This window comes from Phyllostomus discolor, chromosome 1 (assembly GCF_004126475.2).
Source record: "Phyllostomus discolor isolate MPI-MPIP mPhyDis1 chromosome 1, mPhyDis1.pri.v3, whole genome shotgun sequence".
In the NCBI taxonomy this organism is placed as follows: Eukaryota; Metazoa; Chordata; class Mammalia; order Chiroptera; family Phyllostomidae; genus Phyllostomus; species Phyllostomus discolor.
The window spans coordinates 211,682,630-211,697,239 of NC_040903.2; the positions used below are offsets into that span (position 1 = coordinate 211,682,630).

Below are 14,610 nucleotides of genomic sequence, written 5' to 3' on the forward strand. Positions count from 1 at the left end.
CACTCGTCCTGCCGTCGGAGGGACCATCCGGGCCGGCTCCCGGCCACCACGCGACCGTCTCCTACGGGCACGCAGTCTGATCCCACACTAACCTTGACAACGTTTCCGCAACGATTTAGAGCCCTACAGTTTCAGGTACAACTGGGAAAACCCAAAGACTCAAAAAATACTTCTCATTGATTTTTCAATTTAGAACTGTATTTTTATTAGACTTATAACCCATATAAAACTCTATTCAATGTCAGTAAGGGTAGAAGATAGACAAAAAAAATCACCATTTTTAACCGTATTAGTGAAATTGAGGCAAGAATCATTAATGGATGCTAACACTATTAGGTAATGATTATAAAAGAATATTTACAACACCTTAAGATATCTGCACAGATTGCTATTTGAAATGGAAATTGAAGTTTTCCACTGGGAAACCTGACAGACACCACTTTGACTCACCCCAAGGGACACAGCTGACATCACCAGTATGGGGACCAACTGACAACAGGTACCCCCTAACGTGATGCACTCAGAAGTATCAGTTCTCCTGCCGGAAGTGCGAAGCCTGAATCTAACCAGTTCTGAAAGGCATTTACAAAACAACTGGCTTGTGCTCTTCCAAACCGTCCGTATCATAAAGGACAAAAGCTGAGAAACTATCAGAAATAAGAGTACAGAGACGCCCCCGCTGGGTGGCTCAGCGGGTCGCAGCATTGTCCCGTGCACCAAAAGGCAGCAGGTTCCACCCTTGGTCAGGGCACACGCCTAGGTTTCAGGTTCGATCCCAGGCCGGGGTGCGTGCAGAGGGCAGTCGATCTCTGTCTCTGTCTCTGTCTCTGTCTCAAATAAGTAAATAAAATCTTTAATTTAAAAAATAGATATCCTAGGGTGAGGATTAAAAAATAATAAAAAAATAAGAGTAAAGACACATGACAACTAAATACCATGCACACTCCTGGGCTGGGCTGGCCCTTGCATCGGGGAAGGAAACTTGCAGAAAGGCCATGATCAGAACATGCCACTCACAACATGTCCCGCTGGCAGAAGGGCTATTCTGAGCTGCAGGCAAGAGAGAAAGGCGGACACAGGAGGAAACTGCCCTCCCCATCTCTGCCTGAGAGCAGGCCACAGACTTCCCTTTGTGGGGGCAGCCCCTCCCCCTCCTTTGGTGCCAGGGGGAGACGACGAGTCCCTGGAGGCCCCGTGCACTCCAATCTGCATGAACCACCCGCATCTTCCCCGTTCCCCCGGAGGTTCGCCCAGCCACAATTTGCCGTCCCTAGAAGCCCACACTCCTCTTCCCTGGCCTCGCCCCATCTGTCTGCACAGCTCATCAGCCTGTATTACAGCAGCACGGGGCGCCCAGCCTAGCCACTCCTTCGGGTCTTCCCGTGATTCTCTCGAGTGCCTGCAGGCAGAACAAACCTTTTCTGCTCTCGTTACTCCATCCTCCGCCAGTTTAACTAACAGTCTCCACCCCCTGGACCAGAACACGGAGAGTTTTTTCCCTCCCCTATAGTAACATTGGTAAAATGTAAATATTATCAATGTGAAATTCCCCAATGTGACAACTGTATTGTGATTATGTAAGAGAATATTCTTGTTCTCAGAAAATATGCCTCAAATATTTAGTAGTGAAGAGCGTTATGCTTGGAATGGTAAATGGTAAATGGTAAATTCTATTACTACAACTCTCCAAGTTTGAAATATTTTACAACATAAAGTAAAATGCAAAACTCTACTAAATACTGATAAATCAGTATTTGGCTAAGAGTAGAAAACAGAACAATGGAACTTACCCAATTTCACTTCAGAGTAATATAAAAAGTCATATTCAAGGTGGTTTCCCCCCACTTAAAAACATCTGTTTTACCTCCTGACTCTTAAATTATTCATGTGTTCCACAGACAGTTACTGAGCAAGACACCCCTGACGCGAGTGTGCGCCATGGGGAGGGTGAGCACTGGACTGGGGTCAGTCTTACAGAACGGGCAGTAGCAGCTCTAGTCGGGAAGGGGACGAGACAGCCCGCAGGTCGGGCTGAAGGCACCGAGAGCAGCAGCAGCAGCAGCAGCAGCACCAGCAATGTGCTGGAGCACCCTGTCCACAGGAGAAGGGAGAGACAACGAAACCGGTAAGACGAGCAGGAGCGAGACTGCAGGTGGCCTTCTGGATGGCTCTGCAAGGACCTGGGCCTCGTCCTGCCGGCTTCAAGCAAGACCCGGGCGTCCGCCCGCTTTCCTAGTCTCGGTATACACCAAGGGTTCTCACCCAGTTAACCTCAGTCCAAGAAGGATTCACTGTACCCAGGGCCCACGGGCAAGAACATCTAAACACAAGGAAGAGACTCCTGAACTTGAACCCTTTCCGTCAGAGCAGACATTCCTTTTCCTGGTTACAAACACTACCCGTGTTCACATTGGTGTGCCTGCAGCTGTCCTGCCTGTGCACTGGAAGTCCCCTCCCACGACCCACCTGCCCACCCACCCCGGCCCTGGGGGAGCCGGGACGGTGTGCCACCCCGTCTCAAGCTCCGAGGCTCCGTCCTTGCCTGCCTGCTGCACGTTTCCTTCCACTCAGAGAGCCACACTTAGCTGCCAAGGGAAGTAGGCTGTTCCAAAAACTCAATTAATCTGAAAAGAAAGATAAAGATTTGCTACTTGCTAAATACAAAAGAAAAAAAAAATTATACCGTCCATTATAGGAATTCAGGAGCTCCAGGGCAAAAGCAGCAGTATCGGAATAAATGAAGCCTCCTAAGCTAACAACCGCTATTTTACTCAATCACGTCACAATAAACCCAGTATCCCTATATTACAGAACAATTCGGACGTGAGACGGAAGGAAGCGGGCTCAAAGTCACAGTGGTGACGGAATCCATTCCCCACCGATAAGGCCTCAGTCTGGGCCCTGTTTCTCTAAAGGGGGCTACAAAGGCGTCAGCTCCAGGTCCTCTTGCTCCCCTAAATAGCCCATAACGCATACATTTACATCATCAGCCAAGTCATACATGCAGATCACTAAAAAGTACCTAACGTGTTTGTTGTGGAAAAAGAATTGCATATATTAGCAGGAGGAAGCCAAATGTATTCACTGTGCTCTTCTCAAAATGTTTTAAAGATACCCCTATTTTACACTTTACATATTTTTATTCCTACTTAGAAACAATCATTCAAAGAGTGATAAAGCATATGTTAAATTACAATTAACTGGTTGGATTAATCCAAAGTGAGTTTTGGTCAAAGGTTAAAAATTTAGCTTCCGTGCCCTGGCGGAGTGACTCAGCGGACTGAGTGCTGGCCTGCAAACCAAAGAGTCGCCAGTTCGATTCCCAGTCAGGGCACGTGTCTGGGTTGCAGGCCAGGTCCTCAGTAGAGAGTGAGCGAGAAGCAGCCACACACTGATGTTTCTCTCCCTCTCTTTCTCCTTCCCTTCTCTCTCTAAAAATAAATAAAATATTAAAAAAAATAAAAATTTAGCTTCCAATCTAATCACAGATTTCACATACCAAGAGCTTTTGGATATCATTAGTTCTCAGGAAACTAACTTTGTCCACATAAATCATACTTGTGCCTAACTGAGAGTTTAATAAACCTAATTTAAGTGGCATTAACCATAGTCTATTCTTCAATACACACAACAAAGAGTATTTTTTATTTTACTTAATGGTCTCTTAAAAAGTAGCTCGGGCTGTGAACCAAAGAGTCGCAAGTTCGATTCCCAGTCAGGGCACATGCCTGGGTTGCAGGCCACAGCCCCCAGCAACTGCACATTGATGTTTCTCTCTCTCTCTCTCTTTCTCCCTCCCTTCCCTCTCTAAAAATAAATAAATAAAAATCTAAAAAAAATTAAAAAAAGACCATTACCTTGTAAACTTAAAAAAAAAAGTTGCAATTTTTCCAAATGGAGTAAAGTTTTATCTGGTTATTTTCAGTATCAATTATTTCCTAGTGGCATTCAAGGAATCACTTCAAGTGAAGTGGACAAATGCCTTGAGAAAACACAATTTTCCAAAGTTAACATCTTGAAGAAACAAAATTTGAAGAATTCTATACCTTTTAAAGAAAATGGATTATTAAAAATTATTAAAAACTCCAAGCCCAGATGACTTCGCTAGTGATTCTTCTAAATGTTCACTGAGTAACTCTAGTGTTAGAAACAAACTCTTCAGGACCGAAACGAGAGAGAGCACTTCCCAGCTCTCACTATAAAACAAGCATGAACTTGACACCAAACCCAACAAGGACAGTCAAGTGACAGTACAGTACCAGTACAGACCCAGCTCTCAAACAGAAAAGCATGAAAATCCTAAAGAAAACCCTAACAAACCGAACCCAGGGGATATACAAAAAGACAAATGCATCACAACCAGCTGCGGTTTGTCACAGGAATGCAAAGATGGCTTAACATAAAGAAAATCAACCGATGTATCAGGACTTGCTAGGAAGCTAGAGTAATTAAGATCGTGTGGGTACTGGCACAAGAAAAGACAATGACAGAGTAACATACGGAAACAGGCCTACACATATAAGGTTAAAGATGGAAAATACTGTAGTGCCGCAGGGAAAAGAACAATCCCTCCAAATCAGAGCCAGGCTGTGTGTCCAGACGGAAAAAATGAATCTGGGCCCCTGCCCCTCACCCCACACACAGAAATCAACGCCAGCTAGATTATATACCCACATGAACAAAATCAAACAAAATTATCTAGAAAACGCAGACAGACGAAAACCTTCATGTCCTTGGGGTAAGCAGAAACTTCTTATAGACAAGATATAAAAAGCACTAATCATAAAGGGAAAAACGGGCAAACTGGACTGCAGTTCCATTAGAACTGCTCATTGAATGACCTTATGAAGAGCAGGAGATAACATAAACAACTCCCACAAATCAATAAACAAAAGGCAGTCAAGCAAATAGAGCGGGCCTACAGGACTTCTCGGCACAGGATATAAAAATGGTCAATGAACTTCATAAGCAGTTAGAGCAGTCAGGTTATTGGGCTGGCCAAAAAGCCGGCTCACCGTTAAAGTAAATCAAGGTAGTTAAGTCGGCGTGGGGGCCGTGTCCAGGGCGGGCACTGGGAGGGGCTGACGACACACGGGCACTGGCTGCAGGTGCGCAGACTCTGTGTGTCCTGGGGATTTATACCTGTTTATCCAGTGAAACTAATTTAATTCAAAGTTTATTTTAAAAGAGAAGAAAACAGCCCTGGCTGGCGTGGCTCAGTGGATTGGGCGCCCCTCTGAGAACCAAAGGGTTGCCAGCCACATTCCCAGTCAGGGCACGTGTCTGGGTTGCGGGCCAGGTCCCCAGTAGGGGGCGTGTGAGAGGCAACCACACAATGATGTTTCTCTCCCTCCCTGTCTCCTTCCCTTCCCCTTTCTCTAAAAATAAATAAAATCATTTTTTTAAAAAGAGAGAATTATTTTTTAAAAAGAGAAGAAAACAATCCTTAACACAATAAATTCTTCTTTGACCATAGTGGGTATAAAATAGCAAAAGCTGCCACACTACGAGGGTAAGGGAGAAGACTTCACTAAGCTTCTAAATTCCACCATCTCGCTAATACTGTCCTCAAAACAACACTAAGCATCATCTCCACTGTACAGGGATTTGAAATAACTTATCAAAAGCCATTTGACTAATAAATGGGAATGGTGGAATTCTACTTAAAATTTTGTCTGACTCCCTTATCTCCACAATATACACTACACTGTGATCTCAAATGAGGTATCTGTTTACAACGACATGCCAGTCAAAATAAGCTGCATCTCCGTAAGTTCCTTTCGGTCTCAACGGGTTGAAAAAGAGTGGATCCAATTTCAGATGAGAGGCAAAATAACTGAATATTTTATTCTTAATTGAATCTGCATAAACTTATCTAAATAAGCATTGCTTTAATTGTAAAGCCTTAACAACCGAAATCAGTCCTGTTCACTTACGTTTCTCTTGGCCTCGCAGTCTAGAAACGCAGGTGCTCCATAAATACACAGTAACTGACTGTGTGTCTCACCGCTTTTCTAGTATTTTTATTCCCCTCAGTCGCAGACTAAACACGGCTTACCGTTTGACACAAACGCTACATAATGACTTCTTTCCCCAGTGAATGAAAAATTCTATAGTAAGAGAGATCATCATAAAGGGGAACGGTTCAGATGCAGTAAATGAAGCCAGATAAATGAATTTTACAGAAACCACAATGTGCCATTTTTTTCCTCACTCAAGACAAACAACACAGTGCGCATTTTGCCAGCGTGTGTGTTGCTCGGGCCAGACACAGGTTTCACTGTGTGTGTGTGTGTGTGTGTGTATGTGCTAAAGAGGCTTTAAAAATTATTCATGTTCCTACTCTTGGCCCAAGTATGGACCCAACTCATATGTTTAAAAAGAAAAGAAAAACCTTCCAGAATTCCCCTAACGTTCAGGAGCAGGAAGAGCTACAGGTCTACAAAGACTGAGTGTGAAATCGATACTCTCCTTCGGAATACTGTTCACACAGCGTGGGGCAAAAGCAGGTTTCCAGTTGTTTGTATGGAAAACAATACATACAATTAACAAACAATAATATGAAAGTTCTGTTTCGCGTACTGACAACCGTACCCCGACTCTGTCCCACCCTGTACGTCAGTGGGAACTGGGCGAATGTTTCCAAAGGGGAACACTGCCCGGCCATGGCTCACCGTGGGAGGCCGTGCGGGCAGCCCGAGCCCACGGGTTGCGTGAGCGACACAGAATCCCTCCTCCCGGGACGCTAGAGTGGCCGCACGCGGGAACTGCAGCCTGCCGCAATCCCAGTTCCCTGGACGTGCCACATTACATACCTGACTCAGGTCATTCTGTTATGTGTCCATATTTTTAATCAACAACTTTCTGCCTTTTCCTTAGAATACCCAAAATAATGTTTGGTATAAGGTTAATAAATCACTTAAGTTTATTATATGTAATGGGTACATATAAAGATTTAGAAATTGCTTTTTTTTCCTTTTTAATGTTTAGCTACACAAAACTGTGAAAAAGGCTATGTAATCTCAGTACAGTGTTGTATGTAAAATAAATGCTTCTAAGATTAAAACGCCAGGGCACCTATCAGGCCCTTGTCTTCTCATTAACCGCAGCAGAGGCCTCTCACTAGGGCCGTGGGCTCCACCACGCCAATCAGACAGAAAGCACTAAACAGGTCCAGAGTCTCTCCCACCAGCAAGCGTTTACTGAGCCACACCAGATGCAGAGACAGACGATGAAAAGACTCAATTGTCTCCGAAAGATGCTGCCATCCAGTCAAGGCAAAAATCTGGCTTTATCTCCTTTTAAGACTACTTCCCAGGGTTTTTATCTGACATTTCTTGCTCAGAACACCTCTCAACTCTGTCACGTCCTTTCCTTCGATGCTCAGGACGCGCAGCCTCTCCTTTTCACATCCAGAATTCAGTTTAGAATCTCAGCTTGGAACAGACAGGTACCTGAATTATATGGGTGCTTCAAAGATCACTGACTACAGCATGCTGGAGGCTTGTAAATGTTCTCCTTTTATCGTGAGAAAATTAAAGACGAGACCAGAAAGGCCCAGGTAGCCTTCCCTTAGCATACAGACAGTTACTTAGGAGTAAAACCAAACCAGAACACAGGTTTCTTTACCACTCATTACTTCACACCGTTCATTCGGTTCCAACCACGCGTAACTCCTGCCGCAATTACCCAGAATTCTGTTGTTGTCCCCGAGGGAGCCCACGACTTGTCACTACCTGCGCAGACATAACCCGCGTGAAGCGTCTATGGATAGCGGTCGAGGGGATGCCCTGTGCCTCCCGCAATTTCATGTGAGATTACGAGTACGTGCCAATCAGAAGGCCCTGAAGAGTAAAAACCACTGGCCACATCGAGTACATGCGACACCATAAAACGCTCATGCTGGTTCAAAACACAGATCTGAGGATGACACGCGTACTCACGCACGGCCGGAGAACGGAGACCCGGGGAAAGTCGGCCACACCGAAGGCAGGGTGACACCTGCTGTCGCTGACGCAGAAGCCCACACCCAGGGCAGACGGCCCTCAACACAGAAACCGCCTGCAGGACGGGCCCGCGAGCCCGCCTTTCCTTCTCACCTCCCGTCATCGACACAGACTCACGCCTCAGTGTTAACAATTTCAGAGAAAAATACCATCATCTAATCACTTGAAGAGGATAGCACGGTTTTCTCTGAGTGTTTAAATGTTTAAAAAACCAACTAAATGTTATCAAAGGGTAGTTACGTGCTAGAAATCAGCTAGGAGTTTAAGAAACCGATTGTCTCACAACCTGCAGAGGTAGACACCGTTATCACGACCAGTTCGCCAACCAGCAAGGTGAGACTCGGAGGCTGCCGTAGGCCTCCGTTCCCCAGCCGTGCACTGCAGGAACCTGGGTTTGAACCCTGGTCTCTCTGACGCCAAAGTTGTGATCTTAAACATCTCTATAATGCATTAACATTTAATTCTGGAAAGCGGGAAAGGCTCAAGACGCCACTGGCCGGAGCTGCACGTGAGTGAAGGCCGTGCAGCAGGGTGTGTAAGTAAGAGGGGCCCTCCAATCCGTGGGCTCATCCTGCTGACTGTGCCCTCCTGGGCTGTCCCCAGGATAGGAGGGGGACGGAACACCGGGAATCTCAAAATACCAGGTAAGTCCACTGCCTTCCCCCGCTTCAAACGGGGCTACTGATCTAACTCCTCAACCAAAGAAACTTTCTCTACCATTTCAAGCTCAGTTTTCAAGTTGAGATCCTTCTTTCATGATGATGTACTGGTATTTTTTAATCCCCAAGAGAATTTCCAAATGTGTTTTTAAAATCCTGGCTTTATTACATACATTGAACTGTGACCTAAAAAAGAACCACGGCAACTATGAGGCTCAGCCCACTTCAACGAGGAGAAAGCCTACACTACCAGTGTAACTCCCCGATTTTTATAGCAATTTTCTTCTATGAAGTTCTTAACACTTCTCCCAGCCCACAATGTTTCTATGCCACTAATTACATGCACCTCGCTAATGGAGATGAGCCAAGCAGCATGATTTGTCCGAAATCAGAACAGTAATAATTTTTTTAAAAGCTTAATATAAAAGCAACGTTATTCTCCATAAACCTGTGTTAGCCTCTGAGTACTGAAAAAAGTAATACAAGCTAATTTACTCACTGAACAAATCTGAGCACCTTCTGTACGCCAGGCACTGTTCTATTCCATCCTTACTCTTCTAGAAACTGTAACGGACACTTAATGTCACTACGAGTATAAAAAACCAAAGCGTTAGAACAAAATTCAAGTATTTCATGTCTCATTTCTATTAAGTCTTATAGACATCCTCAGGCAATGCTTTCTTGTGGCAACTTCTTAGTCATTTATTTGACATGGATAGCAACTTCGCATGCTAAAGGTGAACCAACAATTCACTGACGATTTTAGATATAAAGAGGAGAGTCATTTTGTACTCAGAATTTATTTTAAAAAGGTCTTCTTATGTTACGGAAAATTTCCATGTCATCAGGTAGACCTCAAAAACACAGCTGACCCTTGAACACACACCACAGCGAGGGTCAGGGACCCACTATCGCGCGGATTTTCCCTCAACAAATCCCTGCACCGTTTTCGATCCGTGGTTGCAGAGGGCCATCACACACGGGGAGCTTGGGCACCCACGGATTCTGGCACTCACAGGGGGACGGGGGTGGGGAGGACTGGTCCAGGAGCCAATTCTGTGCCAACTGCGAGGGGCACACAAGTTTTTAAGAAATCCAAAGTTATACACAGCTTTTCACCTGGGTGGGGATCAGCCCCCCCTTCCGCCCCACGCTGTCCGAGGATCGGCTGCAGGGCGCCCTCCGCGTGCACTGGCCGAGCACGCACCTCCACACAAGCAGCGCCCCCCTCAGGCCAGCCCTCGCCCCTAAGGACGGCAGGGAGAGCCCGAAACCCCAACTGCCGCGCTGGGGGGATCGCGGGCACTGTGAACAGGCTGCCACTGGGCACCCGTCAGAAGCCTGAATCGGATGACTGGTGTTTCCGGGCAATCATGTGAAGGACAAATGAACTACATCTACTAAATCAAATCACCAGGATGACGTACACCTGTATTACTAAAACTTTTTAATTATGCCTAAAGCTTCTAACTAGTTTCTCTAAAACGGCATGTGAAAAATGTTTCTCTACCATTGGTAAGCCGTTCTGTCCTCGTGTTATTAATGTCATTTTTGTAGGAATTTAAACAACTGCTTATTCATCATACAAGAGAAAAGTCTTTCTCCTGGTTAACTGGTATACTTCCTTTCATTAATCAATGCCAACTATAATTAGCACTGCTTCCTCTTTTGCTTTGACTAATATTTAAATAAATAAAAAAGCCTCTAGTTACATGCAAATGCAGAGCTATGCCTGCCCTGGGCTTCTCCTCCGCTCCCCTCCCGCCCCCTCCACCCCGGACCCGCAACCGTCACCGTGCTCAGTCCTTCCGGACGCCTGCTGCTGTTCAGACGGCCTCGAATCCTTTCCCAAAGCAGACAGATGATAAAGCAGGCAGGACTTCCACTGGGCTTCCAGGATGAACCAAACCTTGCACGTCCAGAAAAGCAAAGCACAAGGCAAACAAGGTAAACCGCTGGCTCCGGCTCACTGTTTACACCAGTTGAACCCGGACCCGGCCAGCACTGTCCTCCGGCTCCGTGATGGACGGACGGGATAAACCCGGTTATTCTGAGTACCCATTTGCCAGACACCGATAGGAACTGAAGTCATAAAAATGAGTCAATCCTGGGCCTCGAGGAGATTCACGTCTTTTATGACAAAGAGGAACTGTTTGTAGGAAAGTCAACATCTGGAACAACCCTGAGAAGATTCACACTGCGATAAATTCTGAGTCCGGCGTTTTGAAGATCAAGAAACGATGCCCGCGAGAAACGAAAGCAGGGGCTCAAACAGGCACCTGCCCACCTGTGTCTGCAGCGGCATTCCTCACCAAGCCAAAGGCAGAAGCGACCCAGGTGTCCACCTCTGGACAAAGGGCTGAATAAAATGCAGTGTATGCCCAGACCATCCAGCCTCAGGAAGGAAGGAAATCCGGACGCATGCTACAACTTACACGAGCCCTGAAGACGCTATGCTAAGTAAACCAGTTGCAAAAGAATAAACACTGATTTAAACAATGATTCCACTCAGGTGCGGTTCCGAGAGCAGCCCCGCGCACCCAGAAAGCAGGACGGCTGCTGGGCTGGAAGGAGGGGGGAGGGGAGCTGGTGTGCCATGGGGACGGAGCCTCAGTGGAGGAAGACGAAAAAGTTCTGGAGACCGACGGTGGTGATGGTTGCACAACAACGTGTACTTAATGCCACCAACCTGTACACTTAAAAACAGTTAAAATGACAAATTCTGTTAAGTATGTTTTACCATAAATAAAGAAAAAACCTGAAATAGTCCAATAACGGGAGGCCACCTGAACATTTAAAAATGGTTCGACAGCGTCTCCTTCACTCAGCAAGCATTAACTGGAGACTTACCTACAGGTCAGGTAGGTGTTCCCTGAAATCCACGCAGAGCGGCAACGGAACACAGCAGAAGGAGCAGAGGGGCCGGGCCCTGGAAGCACACTGGGCCAGCCCTGCTCCGCCACGGCCAGACTCCCGGCTCTGGGCAATAATCTGAGCCTCGGCTCCCGCGAGGACCACATGAGGATGCACCTGCAACGTCCTGGCACCGGACAAGGAGGCCTTTCTCACTGATGCGTATCCCCCTTCTCCTTCCCACGAGGAATGACCACGGGGTGGTAAGGCCGCACGTGAGAGAACGTCTACTGAACATCTACTTTCTCAGGCGGAGCGAGCACCTCGCACGGCAGACAGCAGCAGGGAACGGATGTCCGTCTATCCTAAAGCCACAGATGACATCCTTCCTCCTGGAAGGTAGCGCTGCACTATGAACATAATGCCCAGCACATAACGCCGCAGAATCACTGCCAAAGAAGACCGTGAGCCACGGCGAAATAACGTGTCTTCTATGACCAAGAAAATAAAACTCAGCAACGGCAAACCCACCTCACTGCACAATGCACACGCCACGCCACGAGCGCTACACGGCAGACAATCCTCACCCTTCCAGGGCGCCGCAGCAGCATCGAAGTAAAGCAAGCCCTTACTAAAATAATTGCAGGAAAAGTCTTTTCTCCCCAAATTAAATTTGACTAATCCATCTCTTTTTAAAAGAGCATTCTGATGCCATGATTAAACCTGTAAACCAACATTACCATTTAAAGGCTCACAGTGACCATATTAAAAGCAATCTTTCATGTTTCTAATCTATAGGCAGACTTAAGTTTTATAAAATATGCCTTAAAATGAAGTTTTGAAATAACGCTATGTGTGTATATACATGGCACATGGCACATATAACATATATGTACCACATGTAGCTATCTAGTTCTAAAGGCAATGCTTGGCAAAATACACTGATTATTCCAGAACCCACTTCCTGCAGACATTAGTGATGTTAAAATTACTGTCACTAGCCCCCTCACCCACGCTCCTGTTCCCTCATCCACCCTGTAATAAGTTTTGGGGCTCTTGGTTAAGATGAGTAATTTTATTTAGAAATTTTAAAGTTTCTATCAATACATTTTACAAATTAGTTGACCTTTTTAAAAATGTGGTCTTTATTGTATGTTTCCACTACCATGTGTCCTTTTATCAAAGCACATTAAAAAAACATGATTTCCAAGTTACCTAACTTGTGCCCTTTTCCATTCACTGAGAGCGCTGCACTCCAAGAGCAGCAACACAAAGACGACTGGAAATCAGCATTGTAAAGATCCAGAAAACGCAGAGAACAAAGTGCCTCAAGGAGCACAGACTTCAAAGCGATGCTCTCATTAGATGAATGTTGTGAAAAGTCGGAAGAACACTCAACTTGCGTGGATCAGTAACGCGTGCCTTTTCAGCATGACTTTCTTCTCTCTCTCTCTCTCTCTCTCTCTCACACACACACACACACACACACACACACAGACTCAACACTACAGAGCAAGGGTTCCCCACTCCTCTCCGTTTTCGCCCATCTTCAGGCTACTGAAGGTACACTACGTGGTTTGCTAGCTCTGTATTGCGGACAAAGCCACGGGGCAGCTCGGCTTTTCCAGATAATCTGCACAAATCTGGTGTGCTAACTTAAATCACACACTGATTTCCCCACCAAACTTGTAGACTCTGAAGAAAGGCTTCTCTGCAAGTCCAGAAGTTCTGGCACAAAAACATCGGAGGGGAGGGGCGGAAAGATGGCCTCGGTCACCCGTCCCCTGGGACCCAGAGCTTGGTCACCTGCCAATAAACACGAACAATCCTCCCAATCCTGCCCGGGCGGGCCCCGAAGGCTTCCTTCCCTCCAGGCCCTTCCAAAGGTGTCCAGTGACGCCCAGAGCAGTGACCGCCGCCACCGCAGGTCCCTAGGATGCTCCCGAGACGCCGCTGCCGTGTCCGCACCACTCCATGCGCGTAACCGGACCTGTCAAACCCCTGCTCTCCACCCGCCGGGAAGAGCGCTGAGGACACGCTCCGCTCCACGTGCGGAGGCGCCCGCGTCCCGATCCAGGGCCGCAGCGACCGCACAAAGTGACTCCAAAGCGGGGACTGAGGAGGCGCGCCAGGGTCGGGGCAGGCGCAGAGCCCGGCGGGTGGGCGCCCGCCCCGCAGGCCGCGCCGCCCGAGACCAGGCGAGGCCGCACCATCAGCCCCTCGCCGTCTCCGCCCCGCGGGCCAGGCCGGAGCGCGGGCCCAGGGCCCCGGCGCCCACGCGGGCCGGGAGCGGAGGCGCGCGCCGGGCCGGGCGGAGCCGCTCCCCGCCCCGGACACAAAGCGGCTCAGCAGGAGCCCGCCTCACCTGCAGCACGGGGCGCCGCGGGCCTTCGAGAACCATCGGACCCCGCTCCGGCGCGTGCGTCACAGCCCAGGCCTCTCGGTGCCGCCCGGCGCCGCCGCCGCCGCCATTTCCTCCCGCTCGCCGTCGCCTGGTCCCCGCTGTCAGGTTACTCCATTCACCTGGGCCTGGAGCAGCCTGCGCCGCGCCGCGCCTCCGCCTCGACCCCTCCCGCCGGCGCCTGCGGAGACTGCGCAGCGCCCGGCTCGCCCGAAGCCCGCGCACAGCCCGCGGCGACGGCGCACGGCCGCTTGGAGAATCCCACTGGCGCCCGCGCCCCCCCGCGCCGCGCTCGCCGCGCGCCGGCTGAGAGCGGGCCTGTGATTGGGCGGGGCGCCGCGGTGAAAGGTTAATCCCGGCCCCTCGGCCACTCAGCGGCCGGGACACGGCGGCCGCGGGGGCTCAGGCGGCGTTGGCGGCCCGGCCGGCCCGGCGTTCCGCCGCCGCCGCCGCGGCCCCGCGTGGGTGCGGCCTTCGTGGGCCCGCACGCCGAGTTGGCGGACGCTCGCCCAGCCTGGCCGGATCTGCGGGCTCTTGGAATTCGTCCGTGCGCCTCGTTACCCTTTCTGGCACCCACCGCTCCCTGAACGTGGCCTTGCCCCACAGCCGTAATTGTTCTCCGGGGGCTCGGCTTGCCTCCCATTTTTAAAAGACTTGCCCACTCTCCTGCCTTACCCCCGCTAGAGTGGTG

General features: G+C 48.6%; 1 protein-coding gene across 5 annotated transcripts in view; it reads right to left on the bottom strand.

Moving 5' to 3' along the window:
* The window catches only part of DICER1 (dicer 1, ribonuclease III), a 63,294-nt gene extending 49,274 nt beyond the window's left edge, over positions 1-14,020 (bottom strand). For 4 of the 5 annotated variants that reach the window (XM_036013681.1, XM_036013669.1, XM_036013689.1 and 1 more), the window contains exon 1: positions 13,884-14,020. The gene's annotated coding sequence lies outside the window, so the exon portion shown is untranslated. The remainder of the gene's footprint in view (positions 1-13,883) is intronic. The other variant, XM_028505974.2, reaches the window with a different exon arrangement.
* Between the last annotated feature and the right edge of the window lie 590 nt (positions 14,021-14,610).